Source organism: Camelus bactrianus, chromosome 15 (genome assembly GCF_048773025.1).
Source record: "Camelus bactrianus isolate YW-2024 breed Bactrian camel chromosome 15, ASM4877302v1, whole genome shotgun sequence".
Taxonomy (NCBI): Eukaryota; Metazoa; Chordata; class Mammalia; order Artiodactyla; family Camelidae; genus Camelus; species Camelus bactrianus.
The window spans coordinates 25,607,159-25,627,565 of NC_133553.1; the positions used below are offsets into that span (position 1 = coordinate 25,607,159).

General features: G+C 36.0%; 1 long non-coding RNA gene across 1 annotated transcript in view; it reads left to right on the top strand.

Moving 5' to 3' along the window:
• The window catches only part of LOC123614631 (uncharacterized), a 432,359-nt gene that overhangs the window by 282,631 nt on the left and 129,321 nt on the right, over positions 1-20,407 (top strand). Inside the window, exons 5-6 of the long non-coding RNA XR_012499249.1 lie at positions 11,361-11,462; positions 14,991-15,081. This is a non-coding gene — a long non-coding RNA (uncharacterized LOC123614631). The remainder of the gene's footprint in view (positions 1-11,360; positions 11,463-14,990; positions 15,082-20,407) is intronic.

Consider the following 20,407-nt stretch of genomic DNA (forward strand, 5'->3'; position numbering starts at 1 on the left):
TTTTAAAATCTCAAACTCTGTTCATCAATTTCTCACTGAGACATTACGTTTTAGCCATGCACCATCAACAATTAATAGCAAAAATATCAAGGTTATTGGTAAATTCAGGCTTCAAATACCAATGACTCTAACCAAATGCACTTGCTATTCTTTTTGTGGGGTCCAGAATACCTCTCCCCAGTTTTTCCTGCTTTTTCCTCTGACTGTGCTGATGCAGCAGGAATGGGCACAATATTCATTGCGGTATGTAAAATAAAATTTTGTAAAGAATGACTCATTCTAGTGTTTTTAAGGAAACTTTTAAAAAATTTAGAACAGTTTTAGATTTACAGAAAGTTTGAAAGATTGTACAGTGAGTTTGTATATACTCTCACCTAGTTTTCCCCGTTAACGTCTTACATTGATATGGTTACAATTAATTGACAACTTTGACACATTAGTGTTAACCAGTGTCCATTGTATATTCAGATTTCCTTCGTTTTTGCCTAATATCATTTTTATATCCTAAGGATCCCATGGAGGATACATTTCATTTAATTGTCATGTCTCCTTAGGCTCCTCTTGGCTGTGACAGTTCTCACCCCATATTTTAACAGGAGTGAATAAAAATCTGTTTACCATGCTTAAAAGTCATAGATAAGCTTTCCTGCCCAACATGGGCTTATGCCTGTAAATGCATTTTCCACAAGTGTGAAGTTTTAAATGTGTTTTTTTTAACCCTGTTACGGGTAAGCAAATGCCTATTTCTTTTAAAAGAGATAAACACTGACTACACCCCAATGTTATAAAGATACTTTAGAATGTACAAAAATTTATGAACACGCTGATAAGGAGTGGTAAAGAGCATAGATAGCCAATGATGCAACAGTTAGTGAAAACTTAGTTGTCAGCAATCAGAATACTGGGGTTGGAAAGTGAGGCACCCAGAGTGCCCAGGCTCCTAATTAGCATATATGCCCACCTCTCGCCAGACCTGACGGGCATTAACCCCTGCATTGCTCCAGAGCTGCTGTCAGCTTTGCACACGCTGACCATAAGGCATCAGAGACCAGGAAACACTGGCCATGAGTGAGTAAGGACCAAAGCAGTGAGACTGGTCAATTCCTGCACAGATGGGATGTGCCCTGACAGCCCTCTCCTTTCTTGCTTCTGCACAGTTGCTACTTAGCTTGTGCAAGGAAATGCGTAAGTGAAAGGGATTTAAGCTAAGTGATGTCTGTCCACATTTCCTCTTGGTGTTGTCTTCCCTTCAAATAAAACACTCATGCTGGACTGAGGAGTATTTCCTAGGAACTTTTTCTACCAAGGAACCACCTCTAAACAAGGAAAGCCCTTTTCCTGAACTGCTTCCAGTCTATGAAGATAGATGCCTAGAAGTACCAGAACAGAGAATGGAAGTTTATACTAGAAGCAAAAGAAGTTGGCAGACGGAGGAAAGCAGCCAAGAGAAGTAGAAATAAAGGGTATGGATATCAGCATCGCGCATTCGGAGGCCTGGGATTCAGTTATTCCCCAAGCCAGCTGTCATTGTTCTTTCTAAAAATCCTGCCCTTCGCCTCTGTTATTACTGTTTCCCCGCCTTGTGAAGGATTTCTCTCATCTGCAACTAAAGGAGTTCCGACTAATGCATTTAGTAAAAATATAAACTACTTAGGAATCTGGTTTAATATTATTCTTCCTTATAGCATTCAGGTTTTTTTCCCCTTCTAATGCTTACCAGAATGTGTAACTATGCATTTATTTAAAAATGTTATTTCCCCATTAGACTGTGTATAACATGAGAATGAGGACCATGTCTGTTTGGCTCATGACTGAATACACAGCACCAAGCATCATGCTTAGAATAGAGTAAGCATTTAATGAATTCAATGGATGAGTGAATGAGTGAGTAAATAAAATACTAGATATCCAAGTTATTTTAATTATTGAAGGCAGTAATGAGAATATTGCTTTCAATAACTTCCATAAAAATTAAGTCAAGTAAGGGGTGAGAGAACTTAGTTCTCAATGCCCAAGCACTATTAGTGCTTATGGGTAAGTCATTCAAATTTAACACACTGGGTTATTTCGTTGGGTTATTGTGTCCCACAGTTTGTAGGGTTTGTGTTTTATTCCTTGATTTGAAAATCAAATTTTTGGTCTTGGATGTGGTCATGGTAGCCAATTAAAATGAGGACACCTACAATTTGGATATAATGTATCCGTGATAGGATTTTTTTCTGTCTCACAGGATAGTTGGGTAGCCAAATTAAAAATAAGATAATTACCTATATAGTACTTAATAAAATACATTATAAAAGTGTAAGAGAATAAAACTTTTACATGGAAAACACCACCACTTCCCAGAGACAAATTGGTAAAATTAAATCTGAAAGGATAAGACAGGATTTCTGCAGAAGTCCCTTTAAGTTACAGAGCATCTTCCAAACCAAAGCAGAAAGAGTAGAGATCTAATTGAAGGATGTGGTATGGGGGATGGAAAGGAAAATTAGACATACAAATTGCACAGACATCATGGAAGAAAATGTGTATTGGTTTCCTAGTCACAAAGTAACAAAGTACAACAAACTGGGTGGCTGACACATTGGAAGTTTATTGTCTGGAGGTTCTGGAGGCTAAAAGTCTGAGATCAAGGTGCTCAGCGGGTCTGGTTCTTTCTGAGGGCTCTAGGGAAGAATCTGTACCTTGACTCTCCTGGCTTCTGGTGGTGCGCTCCCATCTTTGGTGTTCTTTGGCTTGTAGAAGCATGACCAAGGTCTCTGCCTTCATTTTCAATGGCATTCTCCCTGTGCATGTGTGCTTTTGGGTTAGGGCCTCCCCTAGTGACCTCATCTTAACTTGATTATCTGCAAAAACTTGTTTCCAAATAAGGTCATATTCTAAGATATTTGTGTGAGGACTTCAGCATAAGAATTTGGGGATGACACAATTCAACCCATAACAAGATGAACCCACAGAGAAAGGATGCTTCACTTGGAGATTTTTAAAGGGGGAGCCAAAGAAAGGGCATATCTGTTCCTCCTGCATGGTCCAGAGGGATGGTCCAGAGGGAGGAGTGCTCAGATAGATGGGGCTTAGCACTGACAGGTCTACTTCTAAGGTAGGGATGAACAATCATCTTTCTCCTCCTCCCAGTTCTGATCCTATGCTTGCAAAACAAAATTCTGGAAACTGTTTTTGTGTTCCCAGTAGGGGAGAACACAGCTGACTGATAGATAAGCATTCTTCACCATTCTGGAATGTTAACTCTCAGGGTACATTCATGTCATTGTCAAGCCTGTAAGTCAGTTTCTGTGAACTTGATTTAAGGTAAATCAATCCTTCTGAGCTCAGTATCTCTAAGTGTCATGGCTGGATCCATTTTCTGGGTGTGTCATCTCCCTCCGTACAACTCAGGTGGTGTAGTCACCTTGTTTCCTCAACACTGCTGATAATGGACTACAACTTTTAATGCAGCTTGAATAATATTTACAAGTTGTTTTTACTATTTGTGCATATGATCATTACTAGATATATGTCTCATTCCTATCTATGTTTCCAAAGCTTATAAAAAGGCTCAGTACATACTAGGAGCTGAGATTTTTTTTCTAATAATAATAAATGTGCTAAAAAAAAAAAAACATGGTTTCTCTAAGTTACTGTTTACATAACTTTTGTTAAATATGAAAAAATATATGGTCCCTTGCTTATTCTTTTTTTTTTTTTTTGGTCTACCTTTTTAAATTGAAGTATAGCCAGTGTACAATGTTGTGTCAATTTCTGGTGTACAGCACAATGCTTCAGTCATACATGAATATACATATATTTGTTTTCATATTCTTTTTCACTGTAAGCTGCTACAAGATATCAAATGTAGTTCCCTGTCTATACAGTATAAACTTGTTTATCTGTTTTGTATATACCAGTCAATATCTGCAAATCTCGAGCTTATTCTTGATTCTTCTGAGTTATCTTCAGTCATTGCCCTGGCATTTGGTTTCTTTGCCGTGAATTCCTTCTTTGTTTTTCAAAAATCGCCCAAGATCATATCTGGCCTTATCAGTCTAGACAGATGCCCTAAGAAGGAGCCTAGAGGACATTGCTACAGTCTGTGTTCCCATAGCTCCCTGACCTTCCCCTTTATTAAGAATTCTCACATTATAAACCATTTTAACAGCTTCATTGAGATATAATTGACATAAGTAGCCTGGACATAAGTAGTGTAATTTGATATCTTTGGCATATGTATACACTCATGGAAACATCACCACAGTCAAGATAATGGCATATCCATCACCCACAAAAACTTGTTTAATTCCTTTGTAATCTCTCCTGCTCGCATCCCCAAGCAAACCGTGTAGGCTTTCTGTCACTGTGGATTATTTTGCATGTCCTAACATTTTATATACATGACATTATATAGCATGTACTCTTTTTTGATCTGTCATTTTGCATTTAGAATAACTATTTTGTGATGTGTCTATGTTGTTAAGTATATCAGTAGTTCCTTCTTTTATTTGTGAGTAGTACTTTATTTACTTTATTGCATGGATATACCACAACTTGTCTATTCACTTACTTGTTGGTGGTCATCTGGGTCGTTTCCTGCGTTTGGCTTCTACAAATAAGGTTTCTGTGAACACTTGCGTACGAGTGTTTTTATGGACATACGGTTTTACTTCCAAGTGGCAAATACGTAAGAGTAGAATAGCTGAATTATATAACTGCATATTTAATTAAGAACCTGACAAACTCTTTTGTAAAGTGATCGTCCCATTTTACGTTCACACCAGCGCTGCTGGTGTGTTCACCAGCGGAGAGTTCAAGTTCCTCCATATCCTTTCCAACACTTGATATGATTAGTCTTTTTCAGTGTAGCCATTCCAATAGATATCCCATTGTAAGTATTTTGTATTTTAATAGTATTGTATACTTTTACTTCAATTTCTGATTATTCATTGCTTGTGCATAGAAATGCAATGGATATTTGTACATTGATCTCAGTCTTGCAACTTTACTAATCTCATTCATTCTAGTAGCTTTTGGAGGGGATATATTTTATCAAAAGCTTTACACAGATGGTCATGATGTCTATGAATTTTTGAAGTTTTACTTCTTTTCCAATCTGAATGCCTTTTATTTCTTGCCTGATTTGACTGGATAGAATTTTTATCACAATATTGGCCAAAAGTGATGAAAGTTCTGAGTAACGCTGGGGGCTGTTTCAGTGATTGCATCAACTTAGCTTCTACAAAGTCTCCTGGTTCCTACTTTCTGGGTATTCATTCTAAGGCCGGGTTCTGTATTTGTTAATAAGGTGAACATAATAGCTCTCATTAAGTGCCTGCATCTCTGCATATTATGCCATGTCATCTTCAAAACATTTGTGCAGGGAGACAACTTGCACAATGCCTACCGCTTAGCATGGTGCCTGAAGCTTCTTCAGTGCCCTAAAAATATTCATTTAAGAGATGAATGAATATTTGTGTTACTCTCTCTATTTTCCAGAAGAGAAAATGCATCATTAGAGAAGTTAAGTAATATGCTCAATAGCAGTGATGAAACCAGAGTTTAAATGAAATCTCTTTGAATGCAAACCTTATGATGGAAGGCCTTCCCTCAGTTTCCATCATCATCACCTATATGACTGTTGCCTGTAGCCCCATGTTCTCAACAATGACATCGTAACTCTCTAAGAATATTTTGGAAGTCACTATTTACACCCATCTCTTTTAGCTGGGAGTTGTGTGCAACCAACAGTTTGAAATTAAAGGAGGGTTTACATCAGATGAGTGTTTACTTGTATGAGTATGCTTAGATTTGTATTTGTCTTCTAAGAGGCTAGATAAGTGTTCCTTGAAGTCCACTCAGTTACCATTAGAAGGCTAGAAAAGGTGCAAGAGGGTGAGGATCTGTGACCCTACTCCTACTTCAATCAATGTCACATTTTTATCCATATTATGTATTGAAATGGTACTTCTGACTTCACTTTGAAGGTGACAGATGACAGAGATAGACAGATCTTAGACAGATGATAGATAAGTAGGTAGGTAGACAACAGCAACAATAAAACCTCTACAAAAACTCTGCCTTAAATAAAGCCCCAGATTTGGATTTTTAGGAATTTTTTGGAATGAAATGTAGAAATATGGAATGAAGTCATTCTATATCTTACTCAGTAGAAATGAAATCATCATTGTGTGTAATTACTTGACAGTTGAATGCCTCTTTTAAAAAATCTTTGTAACAAACCCTGCCCAACCCTTCAGTCTGCCCTGGACCCGTCCATAAGGAATAGCTTGTCACTCGTCATCACCACAGTAAGGCAACTGAGAAACTTTGCTGAAAATAAAAGCACTGTCCCTGCCTTTCCTCCAAGGGCATGACTACCTTAAATAAATTGCCCCATGTTTGATACACACTTGTCAACCATATCTTTAAGCTTCTGAAGGACTGTCAACAAATACATGAATTGAGGTCAGGTTTACACATCTGCTGTCAACAGTCAGCAAATTGTTAAGACTGAATTTTTATTGCTAGTTATTAAGTCATTAAGTGTCAAAGGTTTATTCATCCAAACTGTGCTCAGTGCAATTCTATTTTATTTTTCTAACAATGAATGAAACGTCTTGAAACCACAAGATCTTACGAAGCTCACAAATTATCACTCTTCTAAAAGAAGCTCACAGCAGAGGCATGATTTATAACTTTAAAAATAATTGTTTGCTTACAGGTACCAAACTTCTTTGCTAACTAATGCATACTTTACATTAACTTAACTACCCCATATCCATCAATGAGGAAACAGAGAAGTAACCTGAAATTCACTATGTCTTATAGTAAGGAATAAAGTGAAATTGCTTTCAGCTGTAAGTTTCAGAAAACCCCACCTCTAATTTCCTTAAATAATAAGGAAGTATATTATTTCTCATGAGAAAGAATCCAGAAAAATACAGTGGATTCATTATCTCACTCATCATACAGCCTTTCTCAACTGGATCTCAAGAGAATTTAGCCCCAATGCCCTAAGTCATTTATTGAGAGTATAATGAATCACCTTTTCTCCTGTACACCTAGAATGGTACTATTATAACCACCCTTGAGAGAATTAAGAAAATAGCCACATATATCATTTTCTTTGTTCAGTGGTTCCAAAGAAGAACCCCAATTGAGGACGGCTGAACAGTTTGGCTTTCCCCCCAAAATGACTTCCTTTATAATTGCAAGACACATCAGTAATTCCTAGCACCGCACTCAAACCTGACAACTTTCATGGGGGAAAAAGACCCTTTTCCTCTGACCCTTTCTTAGGAGTAAGAAAACAAGAAGCCTCCTGCACACTTTTCTTCACGTGTTATTTGTCCAGTGGTAAATTCATTAAATTCAGAATATTTTTTCATAATGAGCTTCCACAGAGAATCAAACATCTCTTGCGGTTCTTAAATCCCCAGTTGCCAGTAATTTTCTCAGAATGATATTGATTATAAAACAAGTGCTATGATATAAAAATGTGCCACAATTATTACTTCTGATTCTATAAGGAAGAAACAAACATCTGGATATAAATTCTTAGTGCTCCATTACAAGATGATACAATTTGTGGCTATTTTAGAACACTCTTTCTAATATATAGCTGTTTTGCCCCTGCATATTACATAAACCACAAGAACTTCAATATATTGAAAGGTTTAAGCACAACTAAAAAAGAATTCCAGAATTTTCAAATAAGAGTCAACTCCAAAAGTTGGCAACAGTGCCTCAATTGTATATACTTAAGTAAACCATAGGAATACATTGCTAAAGATTCATATTTGCTAAATTCCATCCATATTATCTCATAGTTGTTTGTATGTGTGTGTGTATATATATATATATATATATATATCCACTTAATTATCTAACAATGTCTCAAATGGATTAAGGTACAGATAAGAGAACCCACTCTACCAAGTTTAAGTAGAAGAGGATTCATTGCAAAATATCATGTGATTTGCAGGATGCTTTGCAGGATTGAAGAGAGACTCTGGCTAGAGCAGAACCAGGCCAATTCATAGATTCTTTCATTATCAGAGAGCCACTTATTGAATTGGGAGATTGCTACTACTACAGCCAGCTTCAGAATGGGCAAAATAGTACATACGTATGGATCACATTCTTCATCCTACCTTAATGCCTAGGCATTAAGGCACAGTCCCATCCCTTTATTTCTCAACTGTAACTGTTGTAAATCAAAAGGTGATCTAGTTGAAGTTTTTTCCTTTAAATTCCTTAAATTTACTATCTCCTAATACATCCCATTCTGAAATCAAATTCAAAATGAGGTCATATGGATTTCTTTCCTTCAAGACCAATTTGAACTTAAACGTTTTCCAGTTGTTCTCTCAACACTTAGTGACTCTTCTCTTAAAGACATGAGATTTCTTGTTCTCTTAGTGTATCTTTCCATAAGCCTTACTATCTCACCCTCCACCCTTCCTGTTTGACAGAAAAAAAAAAAAAAAAGACTGCAATGGTAGTGTAGGGTGAAGGGAGGAAAAATGACAGTGTTTTCTTTGCAGAACTCTTCACAGTTCTTAATTTTTGTGGCTTATATAAACATGGCAATAGGAAAAAAATTAATAAACTAAAGGATTTTTCTCTGTAGAAAGAGCATACCATTTTAATAGAGCCTCTTTCCATTTAGAAGGCAGCAATCCTATAGTATCTGAAAGATAAGCAAAAGTATTTCCAACTTCTAAGGCTCGTTCTAACTGCTTCTGATTGGGCTATGGATTATAAGACACTTCAAAACATAGCACGTTATTTAACAACTAAGGTTGTTCCTAGACATACACATATTTTATTGCCTGTCTTCTGAAAACTTGGAATAATGCAACAATATCTATCAATAATAAGTTTTTTAGAGAGACATATGAAAGGATTCTATCCTGGCTAAGAAAACTGTTACTGCTGATTGTGGGCAAACCTTGTTCTAGAGATGCCATGATAATTAAAGTATTATGTTGACAAACCCTTAGAGACTTACACAGTTTAGGGTTAGCCAACTCCAGAGAACAGGGGATTAGGAGATATTCTAAGATGTAGTCAGTATCACAACCGCCCTAATGTTTAAAAATGCTTTACAGCAGCAACCATGTAGGAAGTCTACTGGATTTATTGACTAGATAAAAAATCAATTGTCTTATCATTTCTGTGCAACTGAACACTTTTGGTATGTCTGACTAGCCTTGAAATATCTGCTGTTAAATACTTAACGCAGCTTTGTGCTACTTTGTATTGAATTTGTACTCTTATATATACAGATCAGGGATTATATAAGAAAAAAGTAGGCTTTTGTTCATGTCATCCATGAGCACAAACAGAAGAGGTTCTCTCTCTTTTGATGCATCAGGGTTTAGAAAATATACTTCTCACGTAATCTTCTTTTTAAAAAGTGACCAAAAGATCATTAAAATTTAATAATTCAAATTTGACACAACATTGTAAAATGATTATAAGTCAATAAAAAATGTTAAAAAAAATTTAATAATTCAAGATTAGAGATAATATAATATTAATGTAATGAGTTAAGTGTTGGAAGCAGACAAGCATATTTCCTAAATAATCATTGTAAACTGGATAACAATACAGAGAGCAAATACCAAAAGTTACTCTTGAGAGTACACACACACACACACTTAACAGCAATAATCTGGGCTTGCAGCTGCAAAAATATGAACAAAAACTCAGAAGTTACTCAACTAAAACTTTCTTAAAATTAACAATAATTTAAAATTAGATTATTGGAATAGCATAAAAAACCAAAATCAGTAGTTTCCCATGTTGATATACAACTTAGTTTGAAGTTGATCTGAGAAATAGTCTATTCCTGTTGATAAGAAAAATATTCATAAAATATCCAGCCCAACAAAAATGTTCAAAGCACATATAAGAACATAATAAAACTTCAATAAGAAAACTTAAAATGAAAAATTGTAGAGACATGTTCTGTCCCTAGATGAGATTATTAGGTTTAATGGATGTCCATTCTTTTTAAATTAATATTTATTCACCAGGAATAATAAACATGACAACTAATTTGAAAAAATATACATGTGGTTAAAATCCTGATTCCTTTTATATGCCTCAATTAATTCTAAATTAATATAAAATTAAATGTAGAAAGAGAAACTCTAAAGGAATCACAAAAAGAAATTATACAGGTACCTGATTTTAAGGTACATGAGACCTTACATGCAAAAAAGTAAATAAAATGACAACCAAAAACTCAACAAATAACAATAAGATAAAGAATAATAATGAAATTGAACTACTTTATCACAAAAATTATGTTCATCAACACATCTTATAGACAAAATTTACAAGCAGAAAACTTGGGAAAGTATTTGGAACAGATATTAAGCTTAATACCTTAATATTTTATATATCTTTAGAAAGAAATGTTAAAAGTTTCTTGGATCACAATGGGGATAAAAATGGAAAAGAAGAACAAATTTTAAAATATTCAAAGTACTTATGAAAACAAATTCAATCCCACACAAAATGTATAAAGATTGTAAAGATACTGTTCTTTGCCTGTCATGTTAGTAGATATTAAAAACACCTGGTGGGGTGAACCTGTGAGCAAATAAAGACTCTTGTAAACCACCTAAATAAGTTGAAAATAGTTTGTTTGGGGGCAAATTGGCAATGTTCATGAAAGTCCTTAAACTTGTTGAGATTATTGCCCTAGAAATTCCACTGGGAAAAAAAAAATGTGTCCTGACAAATAATCAAAAATATATGGATATGTTTACATACATGTTTGATTATTACCTGAAAAACTAGCAAAAATCTAAATGCTCAAGAAGAAAACAATATTTAAACAAATTATGAAATATCATTAAATGTAACATACTCCCAGATTTAAAAATCATGCTTTCAAAAATGTTAAGAATGTGACTAAGAAAAGAAGGCAGTAACAAAAGAGCTTTGTACAATTTTATTGAAGCATTCTACCACGTGGAATGTCTGTATTAGGTAGAAACAACACGCAGGAAAACAATAGCAAATTTTATTGATGTGCGGTGGAATTATGAGGGATTTTTATTTTTTATACACTCTATATGTTCTCAATAATTGTCTAGAACATATATGTCTTAGAAGGAAAACCTGAAAAGTTTAGAGCTTAAAATGTAACTGTTATCTCTACATTTTAGAATTAGGTTGGATTTTTATATCTTTATAAAGTGAGATAATAGGGTCCCTATATGTCAGAATTGGTCATTTTAAATAATTTCTAACAACTTGGAGGATCCTTAGTTTTGTAAGAATTAAGTGTGTCTCACACATTAGTCAGTTGTATGAGGATATTTTATTCATAATGGTTTTCCCTTTTTCAGTCTGTTTCAGATCTCTGTGTCGTGCTGGAGGCTGAACAGCAGAGAGGCAGGGAGCTGGCCTTTGGACTGAAATAGGCGGGGCTCAGACCTTGTCTCTGCCAGGTACCATCCCATTGTCCATAGGAAAATTACTTACCCTCACCAGGCTTTTGTCTTCTATAAGCAAAACTGAGATAATATCACCTACCCCGTGGATTATCTAAGGATAATGTGAAATAATACATATGAAGAACATATAATACCAGCCGTTCGTCTCACGTTTAAGGGTGCTTGAAACCTGAGCAGCTCGAAACTGAGTACTTCCTTACACTGCATTCAAGTTCAGTTATAATTACTACACAGTATAAATCTACTCATCAAGCCTTTGGCTATGCCCCAGGGTTAGGGGCAACAGCTGTCTGAGCTGCCTAAGCTTCGTGGCACCACCTCCATTGGAAAGTTTTTTTTTTGTATTTTTCGAGAATATTTGATATGAGCCCAGTCGAAGCTGGTGGGAACCGTGGATGTGGGCCAGGCACATTATCCCGGAGACCACACATTGGATGTGGACTCCTATCAACTTCATGTTGGATGGGATACTGATGAGTTGAGCCATCACTGTCGGAAGGAAAACTATTGTAGTGAGCACTACTGTGCAAGATTAAGTACTTTAAAAGAGTCTTATTAAAGTATAATTAATATACAAAAATCTATACACATTTAATGTGTAAAATTTGATGAGTTTGAATAGATACACTCATGATACCATCACCACAATCAAGGAAGCAGACATATCAAAAATAATTGAAATCAAGGTCTAAGAGAAAAACCTGCTCTCCTGTGTTCATGACAGCATTATTGACAATAGCCAGGATACGGAAACAATCCAGGTGTCCGTTGAGAGATGAATGGAGGAAGAATAGATGTATATGTATATTTATATAAATATATAAAAGCAGAATATTAAGCAGCCTTAAAAAGATGGAAATGCTACCATGTGTGACAGCATGATGGAACCCAGAGGACATAATGCCAGGTGAAGTAAGCCAATCAGAAGAACAAACACTGCACGATTCCACTTAGATGAGGCATCTAAACTAGTCAGACTCATAGAAGCAGAGAAGACAGAAGTGGTTGCCAGGCCTGGGAGGTGGGCAGAGGTGCAGTTGTTCACTGGATACACAGCTCCAGTTATGCTAACGAGTAAGTTCTGAAGATCTGCTGTACAGCGCAGTGCCTGAGTAACCAGCACCCTTTCAGATGGTGTCGCGAACTTCCAGATCAAGTTCTTTCTAAGAGCGAATCTCCATCGCTTAAAGAAGAGGGTTTCTTGGTGCACTTGAACGCTGGGTTCAAATGAGAAATCCAAGGAGGGGAGCAGCTGCACATGTTCCCTCCGCAATGAGGCAGCACCCTCAGGGTTGTGCTCCGGGGGCAGCTGAAAAGAGAAGGGAAAGAGGAACCTCAGGGGAAGAGGAGGCGCTGTCTTTCTTTAAGATGGAGTGTAACTGGAAGCAGCCTCCAGCCAAGGTCAGGGTCAAGAGTAATAGAATCCTGGCAAAATATGCTAGTTTATCTTCCCCCAATGAACTCCTGCCAAACAATATACACAGTGTCGCACAGCGCCGGAGAGCGTCTGATGCATCTCCAGAGTATTTATGAGGACTTCTGTTTTGAAGATAGTTTCTTAGGTAACAGAGCGAAACATGTATGGATGAGCTCTCATTTATCAGTGCCGTGGCTTCCTGTAAAAATTAAACAGCACGGATTGTGACATTTTCTCCTGAGCAAAGCAAGTTCTTCAAAGGGACAGATGGGATGGGGATCCTTTGAAGATGGTCTGTGTTTGACCAACTCAGCCAAAGGCCCGGCATCAGCATGAGTTACTTGGATGTCCTGGCCCAAAGCTCCTAAGAGACAAGGGGCAACGGCAGCTGTCGGCCTGGGTGAAGCTGGCGCAGGGAGCCCCCTGGCTGGGGAGTGAGCACTGTTTTCGTTTGCTTATTCCAGTCACCTTCGGATGTCCCTGTGTTTCTCAAACTTCGTCAGCCTCTCTGATGGCTGGGAGCTGTTAGGCTAGAAATTCTAGATGACAGTTAGGCTAGAAATCATTTACTTTTTAAAACAATCCCTCAAGTTCTGTAACATGAGCTGGTGCCATGTTTCCAGAGACCGATTTTGGTCAGCAGGCAGTGACGGGGAGATTACCTCAGACCAGAGGGAAGTGCATGCTGATTCGAGGGCAGTCCAGAACACAGGGGACTCTGACATGGGCAAACAGGAGGCAGAGCCAGGATGTGCCAAAGCAGGCACTCCCTGGGTGACTGAAATGTTTAATACAACAAAATGTTTTCTCTTCTATTGAGATGCTCCCTCCTCAACATCCTCTGTTTTAATGTTTAAGAGCATATATTTTTATTATAAAATATCTTTCACTGAGATCATGGAATTAGAGTAGAAAGACTACCTCATAAAGATACTGAAATCCAATCTAATTCCAAAATGTAGAGAGAATAGTTAAATTCTAGACTGTTATTTTTCAGGTTTTTTTTTTAAGAAATATATGCTCTAGACAAAGAAACAGAACGTATAAATGGTGTTATGAAATAATTGCTCATAACCCCACTAACCAGATATAAAAATTGTTATTGTTTTCCTATGTGCCATTTTGGTCTAACACAAACATCGCTCTTGATGGAACACTTTAATAAAATCGTGCATAATTCTTTTGTCTCTGCTTTTTTCATTAGTCGCATCCTTAAATTTTTTGAAAATGCCATCCTTAAATCCACTGCTGATACCTCGTAATATTGCTGGTACCCATGAAACCAGTAGATAAATACACAGCTTTGATGCTCCTGACCTAGTCAGTCAAGTGGTAATTCCCAGAGATTTGGTGGCCATTCTGAAAATGTAGGAAATGAGTCTTAGTACAATTAAAAGATTTTTCTCTGGAAGAAGATCCAAAGGCAAGGGGGCAAATCAACAGCTCACTTCTGTCCAAGCTTAGACCAAGCTGTGCTTAGGCACCTTTGTAAATGGTCCACAAGGCAAATGCTGTGCCCAACACTCGGGAAGGGTCACTCTTGTATATTGAACCAACAGGCCAGGTAAAGCGCCTTGACATGGAGAAAGAGGAGAGAGTGCAGATGGGTTTGAGCTTCAGTGACAGATTTAGCTGTTTGATTCTGTCACCATGCTCTGGGCTTAGCATTTCTACCTGCTCCGACGTTCTGAGTCAGGCTGTGAGGGACGTGCTCACTGAGAGAAAGTCCACATTTGGAAGCCATTTGCTTTTACAAAATGTTTACTATTCCAGCTCCTGACAGTTATTGTTACTAGAGTCATTCCTGACAGAGTACAGAAAGAAGAGGCTGTCAGAGAACCGACATGTGGAAATGTATGCATATGAGGGGGCAGAGACAGAAAACAAAGGCGAATCTGCCACTGGTGTTCTTTTACCTATTCAGATATATTAGCTTTCTCATCACATCCCATAATTTGAGAGTTTTAAAGAGAAGGATCCTTGGGCAGTATTCTGTTTCCCCAATGAAGATAACAGTTTAAAAAAAAAAAACTTTTGTGGGTAATTCTCCAACTATAACATTTCCAGTTGCCAGAAATAATCCTCAAATGATGATTGCTTTGCAGATTGTCCGTGATGTGTGTATCTTATGGAATTATCTGGTGAAAGGATCGGTGTGAGTAATAAGAACTAAGCTAACCCTCGGGGCGTTCCAAGGTAGGTGAACCACCTCATCATGTATCCACGGGTGACCATTTATTTGCATTTGTAGAATCAGGACAAGCAGGACCCACTTGCATAAGCCTCTGTTGTTCTTAAATTTTTAAGTATTTATTTTGTTCTTTTTTTCTAATTATAAGAGGAATTCTTGCTTGTCATAAAAAAACATGAAAAAATATGTGAAAATATTATATTCTACAACCTAAAACAACCACTGTTAACACTTTGGATGACATTTTCCACCTATATGGGCGCTTTGAGACAATGTATTTAAACCATTAAGTTTAAGTTGTTTTGATTATGAAACACCACTGTTTTAGGTAGCATCAAGAAAATCTATGACACAGTGCTTTTTTAAAAATTTACTTCTCTTTCTATTTGTGCCTACAGAAGACGACTTCTGTAGGGATATAATGTAAGGTTTTTTTAAATTAACATAAAGATTAACATTTTTGGAATATACAGTTCTGTAGTTTTACCACATGTATAGATTTGTGTTAACCAACACCACAATCAAGATACAGGACACCTCCACCACCCCCTAAACTCTCTTGTGATGCTCCTTTTCAGTCATACCCTGACTCACTCCTAATCTCTAGCTACTACTGATTTGTTCTCAGTTGCTATAGTTTTACCTTTTCTAGAATGTCACATATATGAAATCATACATGTCATCTTTGAGACTGTCTTTCACTCACCAAATTGCCTTTGAAATTCTTCTAACATGTTGTGTGCATCTGTAGTTTCTTCCTGTTTATTTATTTGTTTTTTGATGAGCAATATTCCATTGTATGGATATACTAGAGTTCGCTATCCATTCACCATAAAGGCTGTTTCCAGCTTTCTGGGATTATGAAGAGAACTGCTGTAAACATTTATATGCAGGTTTTTGTGTGAACATACATTGTCAGTTGTCCAGTTTAAGTGCCATGGGTTAAGAGTGCTAGTTCGCACAAATGCATGTTCAGAAGGAACTGCCAGATTGTTGTCCAGAGTACTTGAACAATTTTGTATTCCCTCTAGCAAGATATAAAATTCTAGTTGTTTCCATACTTGTCAGCCCTTGGTATTGTCATTTTTTTTAATATTATTTCAGACACTCCCACAGGTGTATCTCACCTCAGTTTTAATATGCATTTCACTAATAGCTGATGATGATGAGTACGTTTTCACGTGTGTATTTCCCATTGATATAATTTATTTTGTGAAGTCTTTTGCTCATTTTTTATTTGGGTTGTTTGTTAGTGTTGAGTTTTGAGAGTTCTTTGTGCAATCTGGATATAAGTCAGTGGTTGGATATATGATTTCCAAGCATTTTCTCCCAGTCTATGGCTTCACGTTTTATTCACTTAACAGTCTTTTCCAGAACAAAAGTTTTAATTTTCATGAAGTCCAATTTGAGCAATTGTTTCTTTCATTGATCTTTTTTATCATGTCTAAAAGATCTTCACTCGACCCCAGGTGTCTAAGATTTTTGCTTATATTTTCATCAAAAAGTTTCACAGCTGTTTATTTTATATTTATCCAAAGTTCATTTTGAGTTTATTTTTAAAGTTATGTTGAGGGGTTTTTTTTTTCACATATGGATGTTAATTGTTCCAATACCATTTGTTGGAAAGATAGTATTTCTCCATTTAATTGTTTTTTGTTTGTTTGTTTGTTTGTTTGTTTTACCTTGGACAAAAAATTAACTAAACATATTGGTGTGGGTCTATTTCTAGATCCATTGTTCTAGTCCATTGATTTATAATTCTATGCTTTCACCAGTTTACATTATTGTAGCATTAGAGTAAATCTTGTAATTGACTAACATGAATACTCCAACTTTTTTCTTCTTTTTTAAATTGTTTTGGCTATTCTGATTCTTGAGCCTTACCATATTAATTTTAGAATCAGCTTGTCTATACAAAAAAAAAACTTTCTCATTTTGTTTGAAATAGTTGTAAACTATTGCTAAATTTGAAGAGAACTGACATCTTAACTATACTGGGTCTTCAAATCTATAAACACATATGTCTTCCAATTACTTAGATCTTTGATTTCTTTCACCAGTATTTTGCAGTTCTCAGTATGTAGATCATATACATATTAAAATTAGAAGTCCTATTAAAGTTATACCTACTATTTTTGAGGGGGAGCTATTATAAATGGTATTGTATTTTTGATGTGGAATTCCGATTATCCATTGTTAGTATATAGAAACAAGATTGATTTTTGTGTGTTGGCCTTCAATCTGTGACTTGTCATACCAACCTATTAGTTCTAGCAGTTATATATATATATATATATATATATATATATATATATTCCTTAGGATATTCTTTATAGAAAATTGTATTTCTTTTTTCTTGGCTTATTACATGGGCTAAGACTTCCAGTACTATTTTCAATACAAATGGTGAGAGTAAGCATCCCTCACTGGCTTCCTCCCGATTTCAGCGGGGAAATCATTCAGTCTTTCATCTCAAGTGAGTTTTGTTGCTAGCACCTTTTTGCTGTAAGAAGGAGATTATATAAGAATTTCAGGCACCAACCAGGCTTTGTATTTCTTTTGCAAGTTGTCCTTAAATGATTTCATGAGTAAAACAGTGAAGAGTGGCAGTTGTCCAGACATTTCAACAGGAATAACGGCTGTGTTCATACATGTGCCAATAAGAACAACTGTCACCACTGCTACCCAGCCTACAATGATTATAAGATACCATGAATTTTAAGATGCATTCTGATTTTGCAAATGTTAAAAGGTGAAAATTGTGGATCTTGGAGCTAGTAATGGGCAGCATTTTTTATAACATGTTTTAGAAAATTAATCCTATTTCATGAGCAATTTCCCAGGTCATAAAAATATTTAAAGGCATATTATTTTAATGGTACCTAACATTTCATCATACAGGTCTATCAAAACTTATTTAATTAGTCTCATCTATTAAAATTTTATTTTGTTTTCAATTTTTACTATTATATATGATACATTGATAAGCATTTTTAGCATTGGATTTTGCGTTTATAATCGTATGCCTGTGAGAATCAACTAGAAGTAGATTTGATCAAAAGATAATTTGTCTAATTTTTAAGCTAATTGTCCTTCCAAGGTATGATTTTATAGCAAGAGAAAGTCAAATGATTTCTGAGAGAATGAGTCAGTGCTGATAATATAAACTTGTATTCTCGGGAGAACTTTGGTTACCCCCGTCATGAAATATGAAATAAAATTTAAATGATCAGATTTTTCTTGTTCATCTGCACAAGAGTAGAGTACAGGCAGGGGATTATTCTTTGTTTTCCCATAAAATTTACTGGTAAGATGAGAAAAAAATCAATTTCATAACAATCCTATTTTAACATATTTCCACTGAGGGACTATTGCTACAAATTTTAGGCTAAAATGGAATGTTTACTGGATGAAGTATAAGGATTTTTAATATCTGACACAGAGCAAAGTAGTTTAATAGGAAAAAAACACAAATTTTGAGTTGTAAAAATCTGTAAAATTTTCATTTCTACTCAAGTTTGTAAACCAAAATATTCCACTAACTTCCATCTCATCACTATATGGGTAACTACGGGAAAGTTTGTTAACATGTCTTGGATGAGAATATCAGTTGTATTGGAGTTAAAACAAATATGTGTTGCAATACAATTTGCTCCAATGTTTAGCTTAGCTTAGAAACAGAAAATGTTAACACAATAATTTCAAACTGTTGATACTGGTTTGTATTTTGGGGGCCAGCACTGAAATTGATATAAACAAAAAGTACTTACATGGGATTTTTAATTCATTCTGTCTTGTGGTTCAAGCTGCTGGCTGTTTAAATGAGGAAGTAAGAGGGAAGAGATTAGGAATAAGTGACAGCCACATGTAGGAATTTCTTAGTATAGAAATTGAATAAAGAAAGGTACACGTTTTTAGAGAGGGAAACATACACAGATGGAATGTCGTATTGTAGTGAAAGCCTTGGATTGAGTTAGGAATCTGACGCTTAAAACTGTCCGACCTCACATAGTTTCATTTGAGATACAGGGATTGCTGCTGATTTACAAATTTCTGACAATCGATAGGCAGTTGATGAGAAAGTTTCTACTTTGAGGTCTTCTATAACATTATAGACAAGCATTGTTAATGAAGGGCGAGACTGCTTCTCTTTACTGTTTAACAGTGTGACCTTGAGCAAATAATTTAATCTTTGTAAGTTTTGTCCTTTTATCTGGAATATGAATATTTACTCCATAAAGTTATTTTAAGGGTGAAATGACATAATTTTGTGAAAGTGTGAAAGGTGTGGCATAAGGAAACAATATGCATTTTTATTAAAGGTATCCTTTATTTGGTTGGTATAAGGTAGATACTTGTGAATATGGTCCAAACTCCTCTCCATAGCACTGCTGGAAGGCATTTATCAGCTTAGACTTTACAAAGATCACCAAAGGATGATTCGAGAAGATCCAGAGCCTTATTGTGGAATGTGTCCCAAGAATCATGGAAGCAGTCTCTGTAGGAAAAAGCTACGTATACACCACACTTATAGATAGTATTCAGCTGTCTCTCAGCCATGGGTTGATGTTAACAACTAATCCCTCACACTAAAAGAAATGAGGTTTTTAGGGAAAAGGCTTCAGTTGTGTTTATGTCCTAATTCTCATGCAGATTTCATTTTCTACTACTGAGTACTTCTTTTACACATAGGGATATTCATAATTTTCCTGCCAGTTACTATATTTTTCGTGGCTATTCTTATCATTCTGAACGATTTTATTTGAACTGATTGATTAATTGGCCAGTTGTCTATTATTCTCTTCGTAATTGTCCCACATAGATTCTTTCAAGTGTAGCCTCATTACCTATATTTTTAAAAATGTCTTTGTCCATTTGCTGGTATATTACCCCATGGAACCTACAAATGCAGGTGTTGCAATGTATGTCACTCATGCAGCAGCGCTGCAGGCGTATTTGAATGAATGGCCTGGCTAAGGAGGTCAGGGTTTTATTGGCCTCTAATGCATTTTGATTAGAAAAAAAGAAGAGGTCTCAGGACCCCTGAGGACCCTCTCAACTCAAAAGCCTTCCACCCAGGGTTCCATCTAATGTCACAGAATGAGACGAATGCTCCTGCAGTTGTATCTTCTTGCTGCCTCATCTAACCTTTTAATCTCCTTGTGTACGTGGCTCTCAAAAGTACTTTGTACATTAAAATCCAGTAGCCAAGTGTGAACTGGATTACTATTATAGTTTTAAAATTAGACCTTGTCTCTTTTGTGTCTGAGACCTTAAGACAAAAGTGCCACCTCCGTTCTAAAGGAAGGTGTGAAGCAACCTCAGCAAGAC